This window comes from Musa acuminata, chromosome BXJ1-3 (assembly GCF_036884655.1).
Source record: "Musa acuminata AAA Group cultivar baxijiao chromosome BXJ1-3, Cavendish_Baxijiao_AAA, whole genome shotgun sequence".
In the NCBI taxonomy this organism is placed as follows: Eukaryota; Viridiplantae; Streptophyta; class Magnoliopsida; order Zingiberales; family Musaceae; genus Musa; species Musa acuminata.
In genome coordinates this window covers 19,571,904-19,596,544 of record NC_088329.1, presented here as the reverse complement: position 1 = coordinate 19,596,544, position 24,641 = coordinate 19,571,904, and the positions used below count along the sequence as shown (strand labels likewise).

General features: G+C 39.7%; 1 long non-coding RNA gene across 1 annotated transcript; it reads left to right on the top strand.

The window, feature by feature from the left end:
• Positions 1-326: 326 nt before the first annotated feature.
• On the top strand, positions 327-10,684 carry LOC135623773 (uncharacterized). The gene is made up of 2 exons (XR_010491480.1): positions 327-8,330; positions 10,384-10,684. It is a non-coding gene; the product is annotated as an uncharacterized LOC135623773 (long non-coding RNA).
• The last annotated feature ends 13,957 nt before the right edge of the window (positions 10,685-24,641 follow it).

The following is a 24,641-nucleotide window of genomic DNA, read 5'->3' as shown; positions in this document are numbered from 1 at the left end:
CTCCTCATACGAAAGAAGGATGGAATATGGCGATTATGTGTTGATTACCGAACTCTCAATGGCATAACCATCAAGGATAAATACCCTATTCCAATAGTAGATGAGTTGCAAGATGAAAGGGAGCACATATCTTCATAAAGCTGGACCTTCGATCCGGGTATCATCAAATACGAGTATGCGAAGAAGACATACCGAAAACCACCTTTTGAACACACAATAACCACTATGAATTTTTGTTTTTTTCAAAAGACGGTGGAATATCTTGGGCATATCATATCAGAGGAAGGTGTGGCAGTAGACCCCTTCAAAATTGGAGCAATGCAAAATTGGCTGACCCCGAGGAACATAAAATTGCTACATGGCTTTCTGGGTTTAACAGGCTACTACTGCAAGTTCGTGAAAAACTATGGAGAGATCAGTGCACCACTTACTTCTTTTTTGAAAAAAGTTGTCTTCCAATTGTAATATCCCCCACTTTTAAAAATGTATTAATAAGGATTTATATGTAAATTGGGGGACCTATATGTAAATATAGAAATTACAAGGACTAAACTGCTAAGTTGCAAAAAGAAAAAAAAAAAAAAAAAAAAAAACCGAAAATTCGGTATTATCCCACCGCCTCCCACGCACTCTGTTTCTTTCCAGAAACAGAGAGAGCGGTGGGGCGTGAGGAGAAGAAGGAGAGTGGTTGAAGAAAAGAAGAAGAAGAGGGAAAAGAAGAGAGGAGGAAGAAGAGAGGAAGAAGAGAGGAAGAAGAGGGAGAAGAGAAGAAGATGAAGAAGAAGAAGAAGAGGAGGTGGCTGCAGCGAGGGCTGCAGCGAGAAGCTGTGGGGCGTGGGGAGAAGAAGAGAGGAAGAAGAGGGAGAAGAGAAGAAGAAGAAGAAGAGAGGATGATAGCTGCGGCAAGGCTGCAGCGAGGAGGTGTGTGGGGTTGGGGAGGAAAAGGGAAGAGGAGAAGAAAAGAAGGAGAAGAAGAGGGAAAAGAGAGGAAAGAGGGAGAGGAGCGAGAGGTGGCAGCAGCTAGGGCTGCAGCACCTCTGTTTCCTGCAGGTGAAAACAGAGGAGAGGTGGGGCGTTCGAAGAGGAGAAGAAGAAGAAGAAGGAAGAGAAGAGGAAGAGGAAGCAGGAGAAGAGGTTGTGATACCTCTGTTTCCTGCAGAGGAAACAAAGGAGAGGGTGTGTGTGACGTCGGGGAGAAGAAGGGGAGGAAGAAGAAGAAGAGAAGAAGAAGAAAGGAAGGAGAGGAAGAAGAGAAGGGAAAGGAGGAGCTGCGGCTGCGGCGGTGGCAGCTGCAGCTGGAAGAGAAGGAGAGGAAGAGATGGTGAGGAAGAAGAGAAGAAGTAGAAGCGGGTGAAGAGGCGGCACCTCTGTTTCCTGTAGGAGGAAACAGAGGAAAGGAGGTGTTGTTCGTCGGGGAGAAGAAGGGGGCTGCAGCTGCAGCGATGGCAGCTGCAGCTGGAAGAGAAGAAGAAGAGGAAGATGAGCAGGGGAGGAGGGAGAGGTTGCGGCCGTGGCTGCGGCCGCGACTGCAGCAGTTGCAGCGGGGAGAGAAGAAGAAGAAAGGAAGGAGAAGGAAGAGGAGAAGGGAAAGAAGTAGCTGCGGCTGCGGTTGTGGCAGCTGCAGCTGTGGCAGGGAAAGAGGAAGAGAAAAAGGAAAGGAAGAAGAAGAGAAAGGGAAGGAGAGGAAGAAGAGAGGAAGAGGAGAAGGGGCTGCGGCTGCGGCGATGGCAGCTGCAGCTGTGGCTGGGAAAGAAGAGAAGGAAAGGAAGAAGAAGAGAAAGGGAAGGAGAGGAAGAAGAGAGGAAGAGGAGAAGGGGTGGCAGCTGCGGCAGTGGCAGCTGCAGCTGGAAGAGGAGGAGGAAATAGAGCAGGGGAGGAAGAAGAGGCTGCGAGTGTGGTGGCTGCGGCCGTGGCTGCGACTCCGGCTGCGGCTGCGACGTTGGCTGCGGTAGCTGCGGCAGCGGTGGTGGCTGCAGTAGCTGCAGTAGCTGCTTTTGGGAAAGAGAAAGAGTAGGAACGAGAGAAGGGAAGAAGGAAATAGTGCAGTGGAAGGGGGCTGCGGTTGTGACCGCAGTTGCTATTGTGGCAGCGGCAGCGGCGGCGGCTGTGGCAGCTGCGTTTGGGAAAGAAAAAGAAGGAATGAGAGAAAGAGAGAGAGCAGGTGACTGTGCCTCGATGTTCGACACGTGATGTAGTTACGAAGAAAGGAAGAAAACAGGAGCACAAAACGAAACAGAGAGAGGACACGGAGGAAAAGTAGAAAGATTGGACTGGCACCTTCCTTGGATATTCAGATCAAAATATTTGAAAGGCAAGTTCCCTGATCGTTTCTCCTATAATTACTCTGATATTTCTTATTTCAAGTTCCCTGATCGTTTCTCCTATAATTGCTCTAACTTTTCTTATTGCAAGTTTCCTGATCGTTCCGCCTGTAATTGTTCTAATCTTTCCTATTGCAAGTATCCTGATCGTTCCTCACTGCAATTTTATCTCTACATTTGCTTTGAATATGAGGAACTTTGAATTGTTCTAGCCTTGCATTTGATATATCTCCTGTTTAGACGTAACGATTCGAATCTATGCAACTTCTGATATTCTGACCTTTTGATACCGAGCTGCCTATAAGTCTTTGTTGGAAACTCTGATTTGTTCAAAACTGATTTCATTGGAAAATAGACTCGTAGACCTTTCTTTGATATATGGATTGAAAGATTTGGAATCCAAACACTTGTCCAGCTATCTGTTGAATCTGACATTAGGAATTCTGCCAACAGAGATTTTGTTCTACGACACTTGCTTACCAAATTATTTGTAACTCTCTCTGTTGGACAGTTCAATTCATATGAAGCATGTCTTATATGAAAGTATTATCCAATGATTATTTCTGAGTAAATTGGAGCACGTTTGATAGTTTGAATCATTTGTTCAATGTGCCTTCTGTATTCTGCCAGAAATCGAGCTTTGGTCGATTTCTCATATTCTGGTTTCATTCCTTTGGAAATTGATATCCTTTAGCTTTCTTATTCAATTGAGCTTTATATTACTGCTTTGAATTCTTGTATGTTCTTGTCCTTAAAGTTATTGCATTCTTGAAAACTGTTGTGTAACGTTTATGCTATATCGTATTGACTCATATAGGCACATGTATATCCTATTGTTCCGCATTTGCTTTCGATATGTGCCTATTCCAGTTTCATTCATTTGGACATTGAATTCATCAAATCTTCTTATTGAATTGAGTTATATGTGATTGCTTGGATTCCATATGTGCCCTTGCTTTCAATTCCTTTCAAATCTGAATATGCTTGTGAAATATTATTGCTTACTTCGGATTGACTCGTAAAGGCACATGTACGCTTCGTTGTTCCGCGTGTGCTTCCGACATATGCTACTTGTTGTTGAAACTGCCCTTTTGTACTCTGGTGTGTGGGATTGTCTGGACCTTTGCCAGAAATGGTAAAGGGTATGCGCTATTTGCCCGCTATGTGGGGTCCCGCTTTGAGGGATATTCTGTTTGCGCTTGTTGCCCGCTACGTGGGTATGTGATTAGAGCCTGCGATGCTCTGCCGGCCCCCTTTGACTTCACCTAGACGTGGGTGGATGGAGCTCCCAGACGTGGGAGACTTTTGTCAGGTGGTCATTCAGAAATGGATGAATCACATTCTGACTGAGATCCCACTACACCCTCTATGTGTTTGATATGACATCCAGAGTTTTGGTGAGTTTGTTTCTGTTCATACTCTGGATAAGATTGATATGATTGCAACGTCAAGGACGACGTTTGAGCTCTTGTACGATATGTGTACCGATATGCTCTGAAAGGCTTCATTCCCTGATGATTTTGTTTCGAAATGTTCCATATGCCGTTGATATGCTTCGGAACATTTTATATGCCATTGATAAGCTTGGTATGTTTCCTTTGCTTCTGATATGCTCCAATTACGCTGTGCTCCATTTGCTATGAACTGATATGTTCTTATATGTCCTATTTGCCATTGATATGCTCCAATTACTCTGTGCTCCATTTGCTATGAACTGATATGTTCTGAAATGTCCTATCTACCATTGATATGCTCCAAATTACTCTGTGCTCCATTTGCTATGAGCTGATTTGTTCTGAAATGTCCTATCTGCCATTGATATGTTCCAATTACTCTATGCTCCATTCGTTATGGATCAAATATGTTATGAATGACATGATACGTATGATTTGGTATCTATTGAGATGGTATCCTTGAGAATTCTGGTATTCTGCCTTGCATTATGATACCTTACTCGTTTCAAACCGTTCCTTTTGTTCTGAATATGCTTTGTCACTTGCTGAGCCGTTTTTGGCTCACTCTGTTGTTATATAAACCTTTCAGGTCAGCTTGTCACTCTTCGAGATGTTTGATTTGGGTTGAGGCAGTGGATAGCTATTCAGAATTATGGGCAAGTCCTGTTGGTTGTTATTCTATTGTTGTATAAGCATATTTTGTATGTAATGAATTGTTCTGATGATCGAAATGGATATACTGTGTAAAAGTGTTAGAAGATCTCTCTTATTTGGAATTTCGGAATGTTAAGTCTAATTTATGACGATATGAACTTGTGGTGAATAGTTGGAGTTCTGATTGTATAATTTATTTAGCTTGTGGATTTATAAATGTTGTTCATGTTTGTCAAGTTGGCTTGGGTTGCCATAAATGTGAATTATCGAGTGATGTGATATATGATTATAAACTGCACAGGTTTTATGGATGTGAATATGAATAGAATGTTTTCAGTGTCCTCAAACGTTAGTTTGGATCCTGGATTGGTCTGTGACGAAAATTTTAAAAATCATAGATATTTTGAGGGGCGTGACAAGAGGTGGTATCATAGCATTGTTTGAGGATTACTGAAATATTTGATATGTTGACGTGCAAAATATATTGAGGTCTAATGAACTATAGTGATTGGTGGAAATTTTCTTTGCTGCATTTTAGGAATTTGGGATGATGAGGACATTTGGTCCTCCTATATCATTTGTTTCTGATTAATTAAGGGGAATGAAAGGATTGATTGGGGATATTGAATCAGAGTGGCGCAGCAGAAGCATGATGAACCTAATTTCATTGGTGGTAGAAAAATGGATGATGCAAATGGAGAAGATATTTGATATACAAAATTGTTCTGATACTCGAAAGATTTCTTTTGCCACGTTATATTGGAAGTAAAGACTTATTATTGACGGCAACAATGAAAAGAATTTTTGAAGATCAATGGCAAGAATGACAAGAACAAGTTTACCAATAAAAATATGATTGGAAATGAATCAGTAAGTAACAACAAGAGAGTCAAGACATTTGGATTTGAAATGGTAAGTCACCACAAAAGACTCAATCAGGTGTGAATTGCAAGTTAAATTATGAAACAAGTTTATGTTTATGCGTGACTAGAGCCTATTTTGCTTATGGAAAGTTTGATCATAAAATAAAAGTTTGCCCTTTGAACAAGAAGAAAGAGTCACTGCCTCCTAAATCATCAGCCCATGTCAGAGTGTATGCTATCACTGAATATGATTTTAAGACTTCTGAATTAGTGGTCGAAGGTATTATGTATGTTTATGAAAGAATGTAAATATTTGTTTGAACATGGGTTCTATCTACGATTTGATTCGTAACATATTGCCTATCACTTGGGTATTCAACCTAGACCACTGTATTATGTGATATATGTAAGTACAATCATTAGAGATTCTTTGATAACGAACTTGAATCTGGTCCTCTTGTCTGATTTTTGTTGGAGAACTTGAACTTTTGCTGATTTAGTTCTCCTAGAGATTTGGAGTTATGATATTATACTTGGTATGCATTGGCTATCTTCTTATCATACCAGTATAGATTGGTATATAACAAATGATCACTTTTTGCATATTTGATCAGCCGATCTTTTATTTTGAGAGTATTGGACATTATTTATCTCCTTGCCTAATGTATCCCAGGATGACTTGCCTGGATTACCTCCAAATGTGATTTTGCTTTTGATTTGGTCCTTGGGACAATCCCTATATCTAAGCCTCTCTGCAGAATGATATCATTTGAGTAAGTGGAATTAGAAAAACAACTACAAGGATTATTAAATGAGGATTTTATTTGGCTTAATATTTTATCATGGGGTGCTCTGGTGTTAGTTAAAAAGATGGATGGAACATGGAGGCTTTGTATTGATTATGGATAATTGAATCAGGTGATCATCAAAAACGAGTATTTTCTGAAGTAACGATTTGCTTGATTAATTACAGGTGCGCAAGTATTTTTGAAAGATTGATTGAAGGTCGGGTTTACCATCTATTGAGAATCAAGAAGGAGAATATTTTGGTCACTCTTGGAAAATTGTGTAATTGTATTGAATTGATGAAATTATTTAAGAGTAGGAGGAGGAAATAAAGAAATCATAATCCTCATCTTTTCATCGATTGAGCTATGACCAATTTAGAGGACTAAATTTTCTTTTAAGGGGAGGAGAGTGTAATATCCCCCACTTTTAAAAATGTATTAATAAGGATTTATATGTAAATTGGGGGACCTATATGTAAATATAGAAATTACAAGGACTAAACTGCTAAGTTGCAAAAAGAAAAAAAAAAAAGAAAAGGAAAAACCGAAAATTCGGTATTATCCCACCGCCTCCCACGCACTCTGTTTCTTTCCAGAAACAGAGAGAGCGGTGGGGCATGAGGAGAAGAAGGAGAGTGGTTGAAGAAAAGAAGAAGAAGAGGGAAAAGAAGAGAGGAGGAAGAAGAGAGGAAGAAGAGAGGAAGAAGAGGGAGAAGAGAAGAAGATGAAGAAGAAGAAGAAGAGGAGGTGGCTGCAGCGAGAAGCTGTGGGGCGTGGGGAGAAGAAGAGAGGAAGAAGAGGGAGAAGAGAAGAAGAAGAAGAAGAGAGGATGATAGCTGCGGCAAGGCTGCAGCGAGGAGGTGTGTGGGGTTGGGGAGGAAAAGGGAAGAGGAGAAGAAAAGAAGGAGAAGAAGAGGGAAAAGAGAGGGAAGAGGGAGAGGAGTGAGAGGTGGCAGCAGCTAGGGCTGCAGCACCTCTGTTTCCTGCAGGTGGAAACAGAGGAGAGGTGGGGCGTTCGAAGAGGAGAAGAAGAAGAAGAAGGAAGAGAAGAGGAAGAGGAAGCAGGAGAAGAGGTTGTGATACCTCTGTTTCCTGCAGAGGAAACAGAGGAGAGGGTGTGTGTGACGTCGGGGAGAAGAAGGGGAGGAAGAAGAAGAAGAGAAGAAGAAGAAAGGAAGGAGAGGAAGAAGAGAAGGGAAAGGAGGAGCTGCGGCTGCGGCGGTGGCAGCTGCAGCTGGAAGAGAAGGAGAGGAAGAGATGGTGAGGAAGAAGAGAAGAAGTAGAAGCCGGTGAAGAGGCGGCACCTCTGTTTCCTGCAGGAGGAAACAGAGGAAAGGAGGTGCTGTTCGTCGGGGAGAAGAAGGGGGCTGAAGCTGCGGCGATGGCAGCTGCAGCTGGAAGAGAAGAAGAAGAGGAAGATGAGCAGGGGAGGAGGGAGAGGTTGCGGCCGTGGCTGCGGCCGCGACTGCAGCAGTTGCAGCGGGGAGAGAAGAAGAAGAAAGGAAGGAGAAGGAAGAGGAGAAGGGAAAGAAGTAGCTGCGGCTGCGGTTGTGGCAGCTGCAGCTGTGGCAGGGAAAGAGGAAGAGAAAAAGGAAAGGAAGAAGAAGAGAAAGGGAAGGAGAGGAAGAAGAGAGGAAGAGGAGAAGGGGATGCGGCTGCGGCGATGGCAGCTGCAGCTGTGGCTGGGAAAGAAGAGAAGGAAAGGAAGAAGACGAGAAAGGGAAGGAGAGGAAGAAGAGAGGAAGAGGAGAAGGGGTGGCAGCTGCGGCAGTGGCAGCTGCAGCTGGAAGAGGAGGAGGAAATAGAGCAGGGGAGGAAGAAGAGGCTGCGAGTGTGGTGGCTGCGGCCGTGGCTGCGACTCCGGCTGCGGTTGCGACGTTGGCTGCGGTAGCTGCGGCAGCGGTGGTGGCTGCAGTAGCTGCAGTAGCTGCTTTTGGGAAAGAGAAAGAGTAGGAACGAGAGAAGGGAAGAAGGAAATAGTGCAGTGGAAGGGGGCTGCGGTGGTGACCGCAGTTGCGATTGTGGCAGCGGCAGCGGCGGCGGCTGTGGCAGCTGCGTTTGGGAAAGAAAAAGAAGGAATGAGAGTAAGAGAGAGAGCAGGTGACTGTGCCTCGATGTTCGACACGTGATGTAGTTACGAAGAAAGGAAGAAAACGGGAGCACAAAACGAAACAGTGAGAGGACACGGAGGAAAAGTAGAAAGATTGGACTGGCACCTTCCTTGGATATTCAGATCAAAATATTTGAAAGGCAAGTTCCCTGATCGTTTCTCCTATAATTGCTCTGATATTTCTTATTTCAAGTTCCCTGATCGTTTCTCCTATAATTGCTCTAACTTTTCTTGTTGCAAGTTTCCCGATCGTTCCGCCTGTAATTGTTCTAATCTTTCCTATTACAAGTATCCTGATCGTTCCTCACTGCAATTTTATCTCTACATTTGCTTTGAATATGAGGAACTTTGAATTGTTCTAGCCTTGCATTTGATATATCTCCTGTTTAGACGTAACGATTCGAATCTGTGCAACTTCTGATATTCTGACCTTTTGATACCGAGCTGCCTATAAGTCTTTGTTGGAAACTCTGATTTGTTCAAAACTGATTTCATTGGAAAATAGACTCGTAGACCTTTCTTTGATATATGGATTGAAAGATTTGGAATCCAAACACCTGTCCAGCTATCTGTTGAATCTGACATTAGGAATTCTGCCAACAGAGATTTTGTTCTACGACACTTGCTTACCAAATTATTTGTAACTCTCTCTGTTGGACAGTTCAATTCATATGAAGCATGTCTTATCTGAAAGTATTATCCAATGATTATTTCTGAGTAAATTGGAGCACGTTTGATAGTTTGAATCATTTGTTCAATGTGCCTTCTGTATTCTGCCAGAAATCGAGCTTTGGTCGATTTCTCATATTCTGGTTTCATTCCTTTGGAAATTGATATCCTTTAGCTTTCTTATTCAATTGAGCTTTATATTACTGCTTTGAATTCTTGTATGTTCTTGTCCTTAAAGTTATTGCATTCTTGAAAACTGTTGTGTAACGTTTATGCTATATCGTATTGACTCATATAGGAACATGTATATCCTATTGTTCCGCATTTGCTTTCGATATGTGCCTATTCTAGTTTCATTCCTTTGGACATTGAATTCATCAAATCTTCTTATTGAATTGAGTTATATGTGATTCCTTGGATTCCATATGTGCCCTTGCTTTCAATTCCTTTCAAATCTGAATATGCTTGTGAAATATTATTGCTTACTTCGGATTGACTCGTAAAGGCACATGTACGCTTCGTTGTTCCGCGTGTGCTTCCGACATATGCTACTTGTTGTTGAAACTGCCCTTTTGTACTCTGGTGTGTGGGATTGTCTGGACCTTTGCCAGAAATGGTAAAGGGTATGCGCTATTTGCCCACTATGTGGAGTCCCGCTATGAGGGATATTCTGTTTGCGCTTGTTGCCCGCTACGTGGGTATGTGATTAGAGCCTGCGATGCTCTGCCGGCCCCCTTTGACTTCACCTAGACATGGGTGGATGGAGCTCCCAGACGTGGGAGACTTTTGTCAGGTGGTCATTCAGAAATGGATGAATCACATTCTGATTGAGATCCCACTACACCCTCTATGTGTTTGATATGACATCCAGAGTTTTGGTGAGTTTGTTTCTGTTCATACTCTGGATAAGATTGATATGATTGCAACGTCAAGGACGACGTTTGAGCTCTTGTATGATATGTGTACCGATATGCTCTGAAAGGCTTCATTCCCTGATGATTTTGTTTCGAAATGTTCCATATGCCGTTGATATGCTTCGGAACATTTTATATGCCATTGATAAGCTTGATATGTTTCCTTTGCTTCTGATATGCTCCAATTACGCTGTGCTCCATTTGCTATGAACTGATATGTTCTTATATATCATATTTGCCATTGATATGCTCCAATTACTCTGTGCTCAATTTGCTATGAACTGATATGTTCTGAAATGTCCTATCTACCATTGATATGCTCCAAATTACTCTGTGCTCCATTTGCTATGAGCTGATTTGTTCTGAAATGTCCTATCTGCCATTGATATGTTCCAATTACTCTATGCTCCATTCGTTATGGATCAAATATGTTATGAATGACATTATACGTATGATTTGGTATCTATTGAGATGGTATCCTTGAGAATTCTGGTATTCTGCCTTGCATTATGATACCTTACTCGTTTCAAACCGTTCCTTTTGTTCTGAATATGCTTTGTCACTTGCTGAGCCGTTTTTGGCTCACTCCGTTGTTATATAAACCTTTCAGGTCAGCTTGTCACTCTTCGAGATGTTTGATTTGGGCTGAGGCAGTGGATAGCTATTCAGGATTATGGGCAAGTCCTGTTGGTTGTTATGCTATTGTTGTATAAGCATATTTTGTATGTAATGAATTGTTCTGATGATCGAAATGGATATACTGTGTAAAAGTGTTAGAAGATCTCTCTTATTTGGAATTTCGGAATGTTAAGTCTAATTTATGACGATATGAACTTGTGGTGAATAGTTGGAGTTCTGATTGTATAATTTATTTAGCTTGTGGATTTATAAATGTTGTTCATGTTTGTCAAGTTGGCTTGGGTTGCCATAAATGTGAATTATCGAGTGATGTGATATATGATTATAAACTGCACAGGTTTTATGGATGTGAATATGAATAGAATGTTTTCAGTGTCCTCAAACGTTAGTTTGGATCCTGGATTGGTCTGTGACGAAAATTTTAAAAATCATGGATATTTTGAGGGGCGTGACACCAATGGTCGGACAGAGCCTCCGTTGCCTTCGATAAACTTAAGGCAGCCATGACGACGACGCCGGTGCTAACACTACCAGATTTCAACCGACCCTTCATTATTGAGGCCGACGCATCTGGAGTTGGAATTGGAGCAATTCTCATGCAAGATGGTCGACCACTCGCATACACTAGCAAGGCATTATCTCCTTCCCATCAAAATAAGTCAACATATGATAAGGAGATGCTCGCCATTGTGCGCGCAACAACGAGGTGGAGACCCTACTTGATTGGTCGACGATTTCAAATTAAAACCGACCATAAAAGCCTCAAGTACTTTTTGGAGTGAAAGATATCATCCCCTGAGCAGCAAAACTGGGTAACAAAACTTCTTGGATTTGATTATGAAATAACTTACGAAAAGGGGAAAGAGAATGTTCTTGCAGATGCGCTTTCGCAGCTACCCGAGCAAGCTGACGTTTTGGCCATTTCACTTCCGACCAGCGACTTCCTTGAGGATATTAAGATGGAATGGCAGGAAGATTCAGAGACTACTAAGATTATAAAAAAATTGGAGGAAGCACCAAGCTCCGTAGCTCATTACAATTGGGACTCAAAAGAATTACACTATAAGAGTACTAAATTGAAAAGGAGTATGGCATATCACTCACAAACCGACGGCCAGACAGAAGTTGTAAATAGGTGCTTGGAGATAGCCCATAGCCACACACCAAATATGACTACCCAAGGAGGACTTCAGACTCAGCCAAGTGTCATTATTGATCGACGGATTATGACTCGACGACGACGATCCACTACTGAATTGCTAATACAGTGGGCAAACCTACTAACAGAAGATGCCACTTTGGAGAACTATGATGACTTGAAGATCAAATTTCCAAAATTCATGAATCGTCAGCCTCGAGGATAAGGCTGATTTGAAGAGGGCGGGTTTGTTAGGACTCTAGCTAGGAGAGTCCTAATTGAGAGGGACATTCATGTAAAATTGTTAGGACTTTAGCTAGGAGAGTCCTAATTGAGAGGGACATTCTGTTAGGACTCTAGCTAGGAGAGTCCTAATTGAGAGGGACATTCTGTTAGGACTCTAGTTAGGAGAGTCCTAATTGAGAGGGACATTCATGTAGGAGGTTTTTTCTTAGAGAAGAATTAGGAGTTGGAAGGGAATAGGAGTCTTGAGTAGGAGTCCTATTAGGAGTTGGTTAGAAGTAAGAGTCTTAAGTAGGAGTCCTATTAGGAGTTAGGGTTTCGAAGCCCTATAAATAGCCATATATTCCTCCTCTTTTTTGAAGCAATAGATGAAACTTTTCTGCAGCCTTTGAGAAACACTTGGAGGGAGGAACCCCTATAGAGTTCCAAGGAGGCCGATCCCCTAAATAGATCAACCCCAAGTTTAGAATCTGCAAGGGTTCTAACACAGCGAAGATGGATAGAACTTCTGAAGGATTATGATTGTGCTTGTAACACCCCTCATTTCCAAATGTTCGTATAAATTTTTGGTGATAATGTAAGCATCTATTTTAATTGACAAAAGAAATAGAGTATGAATCAGAGGTAACTTATTTTTAAGATTTGGGAGATCTGTTAAAAAAAAAAAAAAAAAAAAAGAAAGAATCTGAGGACCTATATGTAAACCCTAAGGACCTAATCGTGAATATGATAAAAACAAGGACTAAACTGCAAAATGCACCAAATGACAAATTCCACCGCTTAAGCTTCTCTGCCTTCGTTGTTAAGGAAGCAGAGGAGGCAGCTCGTGGGTGATCAGGGAAAGAAAGAAAGAAAGAAGAAGAAGAAGAAGAAGAAGAAGAAGAAGAAGAGAAAGAAAATTGGGGCTTTTAGGGTTCTTGCTTTAATCTTGTCACTTCGGGTCAAAATTTGCAAAGGCAAGTGTTCTAACCCCATCCTACAGAAGTATTAGACTCTGTTTTTATGTTGATTCAAAATAAATTGGAAGATTTCTATTTAGAAACTGATATGTCTCTCCTTGGACATAAAACCATGGATTCTGAAAGTTTTTCGGTAAACTGACCCCTAAGCACTGTTTCAGCTATAAGTTATAGTACAGAATGAGGATTCAGGCAGGAACTATTTTTGTTTGATATTAGACTCGTATGTATTTCTTTTGACACCGATTTTGTAGATTTTGGACACCGAATACTTACCCAAAAATTTGTTTCAAAAGAGCCTATAGACGCTGTAAAACAGAGTTTAAGATTTTTGACCTTTCGATACTAAAACGCCTAAAACTCCCTGTTGAAAATTCTGAATTGTACCAAACTGATTTTATTTCAAACTAGACTTGAAAATCTTTCTTTTGACATATGGTTTGAAAATTTTGGAATTCAATTGCCTACCCTATTATCTGTTGAATCCGACCCTATAAATTCTGCAAAAGAGTGATTGTGATTTTGACCTTGTGTTACCAAATCAGAGGTAACTCTGTGTTGGGAGCCCTGTTTCACATGAAATCTGTTCCATCCGAATATAGATTGATATATGGTTTGACCATAGTCTTCTTATGGGTATTGGAGCATAATTGTTATTCTGAAATATTTGTTTGATGTGCCACTGGAATTCTGTCCGAAATCGAGCTTTGGTCGATTTCGCGTATTCTGTTCCATTTCCTTTGGATACTTGAATTCGTCTAATCTTCTTATTAGAATTGAGTTGATTATGATTGCTTGGAATCCCTGTACACTCTTGCTTTCATTTCTTTCCTAAAACGAATACTTTTGTGAGAGATTTGTTCCTTGCATCACATTGCTTTTGAAAAGGCACATGTACGTTTGGTTGTTCCGCGTGTGCTTCCGTTATATGCTACTTATTGTTGAAACTGCCTTCTTGTACTCTGGTGTGTGGGATTGTCTGGACCTTTGCCAGAAATGGTAAAGGGTATGCGCTGATTTGCCCGCTTTGTGGGGTCCCGCTTTGTGGGATATTCTGGTATGCGCTTATTTGCCCGCTTTGTGGGGTCCCGCTTTGTGGGATATTGCTTAGAGCCTGCGATGCTCTGCCGGCCCCCTTTGACTTCACCTAGACGTGGGTGGATGGAGCTCCCAGACGTGGGAGACTTTTGTCAGGTGGTCATTCAGAAATGGATGAATCACATTCTGACTGAGATCCCACTACACCCTCTATATGTTTGATATGACATCCAGAGTTTTGGTGAGTTATTTCTGTTCGTGCTCTGGATAGTTATGATATGATTGCAACGTCAAGGACGACGTTTGAGCTTCTGTATGACATATGAGTTTGATATGCTCTGAAATGATTCATTCACTGTTGATTTTGCTTCGTAATGTTCCATATGTCGTTGATGTGATTTGGAACATTTTAAATGCCATTGATAAGCTCCGATATGTTTCCTTTGTTTCTGATATGCTCCAATTACTCTATGCCACATATGTCAGGAACCAAATATGTATGATTAAAAAGGACAATTATGATTCTGCTCCTAATGATATTATGTATACGAAATCGTATATTCTGCTTTGTGTTTGAAAACTGCATCTCTTTGGAAATTGTACTATTTTGATATGGATATGTTAGTCACTTGCTAAGCTCTTTATGCTCACCCCATTTGTTGATAAATTTTTCAGGATAGCGTATCGCTTGCTTAAATGTTAAGAATGGGCTTAGGCAGTGGAAAGTTTAGAAGACGTTGGGCAGAACTTTTGTTAGCATATATGTAGTTGTGTATAAGCTACCTTGCATCTAATGAAATGTGACTATGAATCTAAACCTGTGGATTTTGTGTAAGTTAAAGGATCCCTCATGTATAGGGTTTTGGAATGTTAAATTAAATTCGTGTAATGATATGAACTTATGGTAAATCGATGATTGTGGTGACTGCATAGATTTCCCCACTGTGGATTTATATTGTGGTTTTTATTTTGATGAGTTGAGTTCAGATTGTATAAATTATCGAGTGATGTGTGCTATGTTTATGAATTGCACAGGGTTATGAATTGGTAGATTATAGAAGTGAAATTTTTGATCTGAATGTTTTCTTAGTGACCTCAAATGTGTGTTTGGATCCTGGGTTAGTTGGGACGAAAAAAAAAAAAAAATTTTAAATATCATGGATATTTTTAGGGGTGTGACGGAGGTGGTATCAGAGCCTGATTTGAGAATCACTAAGAATATTATCTTTATTTGAGGTTTATTGACTGTCATTAGAGATTGATCAAAGAAAATGTTCTTTTGATGTTTTAGGAAGCGAGGATGACGAGATCATCTGGTTCTCCTGTTGCATCTACTGCTGATCAATTGAGTGGTATTATGCGGACTTTGGAGACTATGGCACAAGTGATGCAACAACAACAACAACCTGTCCAACAAGGAAATAATGATGGGACAAAGACATCAAACCAGACGGGGTTGGGAATTGGACAGTTTAAGAAGCTTAGTCCTCCCAGTTTCAGTGGTGAGTCCGATCCAATGGTGGCGGAACGATGGATGATGCAGATAGAGAAAATATTTGATGCCTTAAGTTACTCTGATGAACGAAAGGTTTTTCTTGCCACCTTTATGCTGGAAGGAGAAGCTGAACACTGGTGGAGAATGATTAAGAGGATGTCTGAAATCAAACATGAGCCAATGACATGGAAGTTATACCAAGAAAAGTTTTACGACAAATATTTTCCAGATTGCATGAGAGAGCAAAAAGAATTGGAGTTCTTGAATCTTATCCAGGGAAGTATGACGGTTACAAAGTATGAATCTAAATTTACTGAGCTCTCCAGGTTTGCCACGCATATGACTGATGATGAATCTAGAAAGGCAAGAAGGTTTGAAAGGGGATTACGGCCGGCGATAAGAAGCCGAATGTCAGCTTTAAAATTACAAACATATGCTGATACGGTAGAAAGAGCTTTGAAAATTGAAAGAGACATGGAGGAAATTCAAGAAATCATTGGCAAGAACCAAAGGGACAAATTTACTAGCGAAAGCAGGAGAGAAAATGAATACGAATATAGTAACAAGAGGTTTAAGACATCTGGATTTGAGAAAAGGAAACCATGGGTGAGGACTCAGTTATGTGAAAAATGCGGATTAAATCATGAGACAAGTCGGTGTTTTCGGGTGACTGGAGCATGTTTTAATTGTGGAAAGCTAGGTCATCAAATAAAAGATTGCCCACTGAACAGGAAAAGAGAGCCACTGTCTCCTAGACCCTCAGCCCATGCTAGAGTATACGCTATCACTGAACAAGATTCTAGAGCTTCTAAATCAGTGGTGGAAGGTATTCTTCATGTTTCTAAAAGAAATGCAAAAGTTTTGTTTGATCCCGGCTCCAACTTATCGTTTGTTTCAAAATACTTTGCTGGTCACTTGGATATTCCACCTAAACCCCTGGATTATATGTTATATGTAACAACTGCTGTTGGAGATTCATTGGCAACAAACTTGGTCTACCCATCTTGTTTGATCTCTATTGGAGACCACGAATTCCTTGCTGATTTGATTCTCCTAGAGATCCAGGGCTTTGATATTATACTCGGCATGGATTGGTTATCTTCTCATCACGCTAGTATTGATTGTTACAAAAAAATAATTACTTTCTGCATACCAGATCAGCCTATATTTTTCTTTGAGGGCATTAAGCATGATTTGCCTCCTTGCTTAATATCCGCACTTCAAGCTTATCATCTTATGCAAAAAGGTTGTTTTTGTTATGTGGTGTGTGTAAAGGAGCATTCAAATCAGGAAACCCACCTAGATGAAATTTCAGTGGTCAAAGAATACCCTGATGTATTTCCAGACGACTTGCCTGGTTTACCTCTAGATAGAGAGGGTGAATTTGCTATTGATCTAGTCCCCAGTACCACCCCAATATCTAAGCCTCCCTACAGAATGGCACCACTTGAGCTAGAAGAATTAAAGAAGCAAATACAAGAATTATTAGATAAGGGTTTCATACGACCCAGTGTGTCCCCATGGGGTGTTCCGGTACTATTAGTGAAGAAGAAGGATGGAACATTGAGGCTTTGTATTGAATCAGGTGACCATCAAAAACAAATATCCAATACCTAGAATTGATGATTTGTTTGATCAACTGCAGGGTGCATAAGTATTCTCTAAGATTGACCTGAGGTCAGGTTACTATCAGTTAAAGATCAAGGAGGACGATATTTCAAAAACAGCTTTCAGAACTCGATATGGTCATTATGAATTCTTGGTGATGCCGTTTGGTTTGACAAATGCCCCTGCAGCTTTTATGGAACTAATGAATAGGATATTTCAACCGCTCTTGGATATCTGTGTAATTGTATTTATTGATGACATATTGGTGTATTCAAAGAGTAACCAGGAGCATGAGGAACACTTGAGAGATGTGTTGTCCATACTAAGAGAAAAGAAGTTGTATGCGAAGTTCAGCAAATGTGAATTTTGGTTGAATGAAGTTGCTTTCTTAGGCCATGTGATTTCAGGGAAGGGTATATCTGTTGATCCAAGGAAAATAGAAGCTGTAGTTGAATGGGAAGTACCAACAAATGTAACAGAGGTTAGAAGTTTCTTGGGCATGGCAGGTTATTACAGGAGATTTGTGGAGGGATTTTCTCGAATTGCTCAACCTCTCACCAAACTCACTAAGAAGAATATGAAATTTGTATGGGGCGATGATTGAGAGCAAAGCTTTCAAGAGTTAAAAAGAAGATTGACTAGTGCCCCTATTCTCACTATTCCAAGTGGTAGTGAGGGATTTGTAGTTTATACTGATGCTTCAAGAAAGGGCCTAGGATGTGTTTTGATGCAGGAAGGGAGAGTAATTGCTTATGCTTCTAGGCAACTTAAAGGTTATGAATTGAATTATCCAACTCATGATTTGGAATTAGCAGCAATCATTTTTGCTCTAAAGATCTGGAGACATTATTTGTATGGTCGACAGTTTGAAATCTTCACTGATCACAAGAGTTTAAAATATATTTTCACTCAGAAAGAGTTAAACATGAGGCAGCGAAGATGGATAGAACTTCTGAAGGATTATGATTGTGCCATCCGTTATCACCCGGGCAAGGCCAATGTTGTAGCTGATGCACTTAGTAGAAAATCTATAAGTTTTATGGCTGGTCTGGTCGTGAAGCAATGGAAGCTAATAGAAGAAAATTTTGATTTGAAAGCTTTGAGGAAAGAGCAAGACTCGATGATTTTGATGGCCTCCATTCAAGTGAAGTCTGATCTTATGCAACAAATTAAGGAGGGACAATTACGAGATCCACACTTAATCTACTTGAGGAGTGAAGTAGAAAAGGAATTGAAGCCACAATTTCAAATTTCAAAGGATGGCCTATTGAGATTTGGGGAGAGAGTATGTGTACCAAATGAACTAGATATCAAGAATCAAATCCTAAATGAAAGTCATACTTCAAAGTACGCCCTACACCCTAGGAGCACTAAGATGTATAGAGATCTTCAAAGTTATTATTGGTGGGAAGGCATGAAGAAGGAAATTGCAATGTATGTTTCAAAATGTTTGACGTGTCAGCAAATCAAAGTAGAACACCAAAGACCTGGAGGGTTGCTGCAACCTTTAGTTATACCTGAATGGAAATGGGAATTTATTACTATGGATTTTGTTTCAGGACTACCCAGAACCTCGAGGAAGCATGATGCTATTTGGGTTATCATTGATAGGTTAACAAAATCTGCACATTTCCTTCCGATTAATATGACTTATTTGCTTGATAGACTTGCAGATTTATATGTTAATGAAATAGTAAGACTTCATGGTATTCCAAAGGAGATCATCTCTGATAGAGACTCCAGATTTCTCTCTAGATTCTGGAGAAGATTACAGGAATCTATGGGCACTAAAGTTAAGTTTAGTACTGCATATCATCCTCAGACTGATGGTCAGTCAGAAAGAACAATTCAAACACTTGAGGATTTGCTTAGAGCCTATGTTATGGATTGGAAAGGTGAATGGGATAAGGATATTTCACTTGGTGAGTTCACGTATAACAATAGTTATCATTCAAGTATTCAGATGGCTCCTTATGAAGCTTTATATGGGCGAAAGTGCATAACACCTATATGTTGGGAGGAAGTTGGGGACAGAAAGTTGTTAGCACCGGACAAGGCACAAGAAACTACCGAGAAAATTCAAGTTATAAGGAAAAGGTTAAAAGCTGCTCAGAGTCGTCAAAAGAGTTATGCCGATAATAGGAGACGAGATATTGAGTTTGAAATCGGAGATTCTGTATTCTTAAAAGTCTCCCCTTCCAAAGGCATTATAAGGTTTGGGAAGAAAGGAAAGTTAAGCCCAAGATTTATTGGACCTTTTGAGGTTCTTGAGAGGGTTGGTTCTGTCGCTTATAGGATTGCCTTACCACCAGCATTGAGCCATGTCCATGATATATTTCATGTCTCGATGATTATAAAGTATATGTATGGCCCTTCTCACATCATTAAGTTTGAGCTGGTGGAGTTCGATAAAGATTTATCCTATGTGGAAGAGCCTATTCAGATTATTGATAAGAAAGAAAAAGTCCTAAGGAATCGGGTCATCCCACTGGTTCAAGTAAATTGGAGAAATCATTCTGGAGAAGAGACAACTTGGGAGCTAGAAGAGGAAATGAAAAAGGTGTATCCTCGTCTTTTCATCGAATAGAGGTACGATAAATTTAGAGGACTAAATTTTTCTTTTAAGGGGGGGAGAGTGTAACACCCCTCATTTCCGAATGTTCGTATAAATTTTTGGTGATAATGTAAGCATCTATTTTAATTGACAAAAGAAATAGAGTATGAATCAGAGGTAACTTATTTTTAAGATTTGGGAGATCTGTTCAAAAAAAAAAAAAAAAGAAAAAGAAAGAATCTGAGGACCTATATGTAAACCCTAAGGACCTAATCGTGAATATGATAAAAACAAGGACTAAACTGCAAAATGCACCAAATGACAAATTCCACCGCTTAAGCTTCTCTGCCTTCATTGTTAAGGAAGCAGAGGAGGCAGCTCGTGGGTGATCAGGGAAAGAAAGAAAGAAAGAAGAAGAAGAAGAAGAAGAAGAAGAAGAAGAAGAAGAAGAAGAAGAAGAAGAAGAAGAGAAAGAAAATTGGGGCTTTTAGGGTTCTTGCTTTAATCTTGTCACTTCGGGTCAAAATTTGCAAAGGCAAGTGTTCTAACCCCATCCTACAGAAGTATTAGACTCTGTTTTTATGTTGATTCAAAATAAATTGGAAGATTTCTATTTAGAAACTGATATGTCTCTCCTTGGACATAAAACCATGGATTCTGAAAGTTTTTCGGTAAACTGACCCCTAAGCACTGTTTCAGCTATAAGTTATAGTACAGAATGAGGATTCAGGTAGGAACTATTTTTGTTTGAAATTAGACTCGTATGTATTTCTTTTGACACTGATTTTGTAGATTTTGGACACCGAATACTTACCCAAAAATTTGTTTCAAAAGAGCCTATAGACGCTGTAAAACAGAGTTTAAGATTTTTGACCTTTCGATACTAAAACGCCTAAAACTCCCTGTTGAAAATTCTGAATTGTACCAAACTGATTTTATTTCAAACTAGACTTGAAAATCTTTCTTTTGACATATGGTTTGAAAATTTTGGAATTCAATTGCCTACCCTATTATCTGTTGAATCCGACCCTATAAATTCTGCAAAAGAGTGATTGTGATTTTGACCTTGTGTTACCAAATCAGAGGTAACTCTGTGTTGGGAGCCCTGTTTCACATGAAATCTGTTCCATCCGAATATAGATTGATATATGGTTTGACCATAGTCTTCTTATGGGTATTGGAGCATAACTGTTATTCTGAAATATTTGTTTGATGTGCCACTGGAATTCTGTCCGAAATTGAGCTTTGGTCGATTTCGCGTATTCTGTTCCATTTCCTTTGGATACTTGAATTCACCTAATCTTCTTATTGGAATTGAGCTGATTATGATTGCTTGGAATCCCTGTACACTCTTGCTTTCATTTCTTTCCTAAAATGAATACTTTTGTGAGAGATTTGTTCCTTGCATCACATTGCTTTTGAAAAGGCACATGTACGTTTGGTTGTTCCGCGTGTGCTTCCGTTATATGCTACTTATTGTTGAAACTGCCTTCTTGTACTCTGGTGTGTGGGATTGTCTGGACCTTTGCCAGAAATGGTAAAGGGTATGCGCTGATTTGCCCGCTTTGTGGGGTCCCGCTTTGTGGGATATTCTGGTATGCGCTTATTTGCCCGCTTTGTGGGGTCCCGCTTTGTGGGATATTGCTTAGAGCCTGCGATGCTCTGCCGGCCCCCTTTGACTTCACCTAGACGTGGGTGGATGGAGCTCCCAGACGTGGGAGACTTTTGTCAGGTGGTCATTCAGAAATGGATGAATCACATTCTGACTGAGATCCCACTACACCCTCTATATGTTTGATATGACATCCAGAGTTTTGGTGAGTTATTTCTGTTCGTGCTCTGGATAGTTATGATATGATTGCAACGTCAAGGACGACGTTTGAGCTTCTGTACGACATATGAGTTTGATATGCTCTGAAATGCTTCATTCACTGTTGATTTTGCTTCGTAATGTTCCATATGTCGTTGATGTGATTTGGAACATTTTAAATGCCATTGATAAGCTCCGATATGTTTCCTTTGTTTCTGATATGCTCCAATTACTCTATGCCCCATCTGTCAGGAACCAAATATGTATGATTAAAAAGGACAATTATGATTCTGCTCCTAATGATATTTTGTATACGAAATCGTATATTCTGCTTTGTGTTTGAAAACTGCATCTCTTTGGAAATTGTACTATTTTGATATGGATATGTTAGTCACTTGCTGAGCTCTTTATGCTCACCCCATTTGTTGATAAATTTTTCAGGATAGCGTATCGCTTGCTTAAATGTTAAGAATGGGCTGAGGCAGTGGAAAGTTTAGAAGACGTTGGGCAGAACTTTTGTTAGCATATATGTAGTTGTGTATAAGCTACCTTGCATCTAATGAAATGTGACTATGAATCCAAACCTGTGGATTTTGTGTAAGTTAAAGGATCCCTCATGTATAGGGTTTTGGAATGTTAAATTAAATTCGTGTAATGATATGAACTTATGGTAAATCGATGATTGTGGTGACTGCATAGATTTCCCCACTGTGGATTTATATTGTGGTTTTTATTTTGATGAGTTGAGTTCAGATTGTATAAATTATCGAGTGATGTGTGCTATGTTTATGAATTGCATAGGGTTATGAATTGGTAGATTATAGAAGTGAAATTTTTGATCTGAATGTTTTCTTAGTGACCTCAAATGTGTGTTTGGATCCTGGGTTAGTTGGGACGAAAAAAAAAAAAAAAAATTTAAATATAATGGATATTTTTAGGGGTGTGACAGTGCTATCCGTTATCACCCGGGAAAAGCCAATGTTGTAGCTGATGCTCTTAGTAGGAAATCTACAAGTTTTATGACTAGTCTAGTCGTGAAGCAATGGAAGTTATTAGAAGAAAATTTTGATTTGAAAGCTTTGAGGAAAGAGCAAGACTCGATGATATTGATGGCCTCCATTCAAGTGCAATCTAATCTTATTCAACAAATTAAGGAAGGACAATTACGAGATCCACATTTAAGCTACTTGAGGAATGAAGTAGAAAAGGAATTGAAGCCACAATTTCAAGTTTCAAAGGATGGCTTATTGAGATTTGGGGCAAGAGTATGTGTACAAAATGAACCAGATATCAAGAATCAAATCCTAAAGAAAAGTCATACTTCAAAGTACACCATACATCCTGGGAGCACTAAGATGTATAGGGATCTTCAAGGTCATTATTGGTGGGAAGGCATGAAGAAGGAAATTGCAATGTATGTTTTAAAATGTTTGACTTGTCAGCAAATCAAAGTAGAACACCAAAGACCTAGAGGGTTATTACAACCTTTAGATATTCCTGAATGGAAATGGGAATGTATTACTATGGATTTTGTTTCAGGACTACCCAGAACCTCTAGAAAGCATGATGCTATTTGGGTTATCATTGATAGGTTAACAAAATCTACACACTTCCTACCGATTAATATTACTTATTCACTTGATAGACTTGTAGATTTATATGTCAATGAAATAATAAGACTTTATGGTATTCCAAGGGAGATCAACTCTGATAGAGACTCCAGATTTCTCTCTAGATTTTGGAGAAAATTACAGGAATCTATAGGCACTAAAGTCAAGTTTAGTACTGCATATCATCCTCAGACTGATGGTCAGTCAGAAAGAACAATTCGAACACTTGAGGATTTGCTTAGAGCCTATGTTATGGATTGGAAAGGTGAATGGGATAAGGAAATTTCACTTGTTGAGTTCACATATAATAATAGTTATCATTCAAGTATTCAAATGGCTCCTTATGAAGCTTTATTTGGGCGAAAGTGCATAACACCTATATGTTGGGAGGAAGTTGGTGACAGAAAACTGTTAGCACCGGTCAAGGTACAAGAAACTACCGAGAAAATTCAAGTTATAAGGAAAAGGTTAAAAACTGCTCAGAGTTGTCAAAAGAGTTATGCCGACAATAGAAGACGAGATATTGAGTTTGAAATCGGAGATTTTGTATTCTTAAAGGTTTCCCCTTCCAAAGGCATTATAAGGTTTGGGAAGAAAGGAAAGTTAAGCCCAAGATTTATTGGACCTTTTGAGGTTCTTGAGAGGGTTGGTTCTGTCGCTTACAGGATTGCCTTGCCACCAGCATTGAGCCATGTCCATAATATATTCCATGTTTCGATGATTAGAAAGTATATATATGGCCCTTCTCACATTATTGAGTATGAGCGGATGGAGATTGATAAAGATTTATCTTATGTGGAAGAGCCCACTCAAATTGTTGATAAGAAGGAAAAGATCCTAAGGAATCGGGTCATCACTCTAGTGAAAGTAATTTGGAGACATCATTCTGGAGAGGAAACAACCTGGGAGCTAGAGGAGGAAATGAAAAAGGTCTATCCCCATCTTTTCATCGACAGAGGTATGATAAATTTAGAGGACTAAATTTTTCTTTTAAGGGGGGGAGAGTATAACATCCCTCATTTCTGAATCTTCGTATAAGTTTCTAATTGTAATGTAAGTATCTATTTTAAGTTTGATAAAATTTCAAAGTATGAATCTGAGGACTTATTCAAAGGAGTTGGAGGATTTGTTAAAGAAAAATCTGAGGACCTATATGTAAACCCTGAGGACCAAATCGAAAATACAATAAATTCAAGGACTAAATCGCAAAATGCACAAAATGACAAATTCCACCGTTTAAGCCTCTCTGCCTTCATTCTTAAGGAAGCAGAGAAGGCAGCTGCGTGGATGATCAGGGAAAGAAAGAAAGAAGAAGAAGAAGGAGAAGACGAAGAAGAAGAAGAGAAAAAAAAATTGGGGCTTTAAGGGTTCTTGCCCAAATCTTTTCACGTAGGGTCAAAATTCTCAAAGGCAAGTGTTCTAATCCCATCCTACAGAAAATTAGTCTCTGTTTTTATGTTGATTCAAAATAAACTGAAGGATTTCTATTTAGAAACTGATATGTCTCTCCTTGGACATAGAACCATGGATTCTGAAATTTCTTTCGGTAAACTGACCCCTGTATACAGTTTCGGCTATAATTTTTAGTATGAAATGCAGAATTGAGCAGAACCTAGTTTGTTTGAAATTAGACTCTTATATCTTTCTTTTGACACAAATTTTGAAGATTTTGAACACCGAATACTTACACAAACGTCTGTTTCAAATGAGCCTATGGATACTGCAAAACAGGGATTAAGATTTCTGACCTTTTGATACCAAAATGCCTATAACT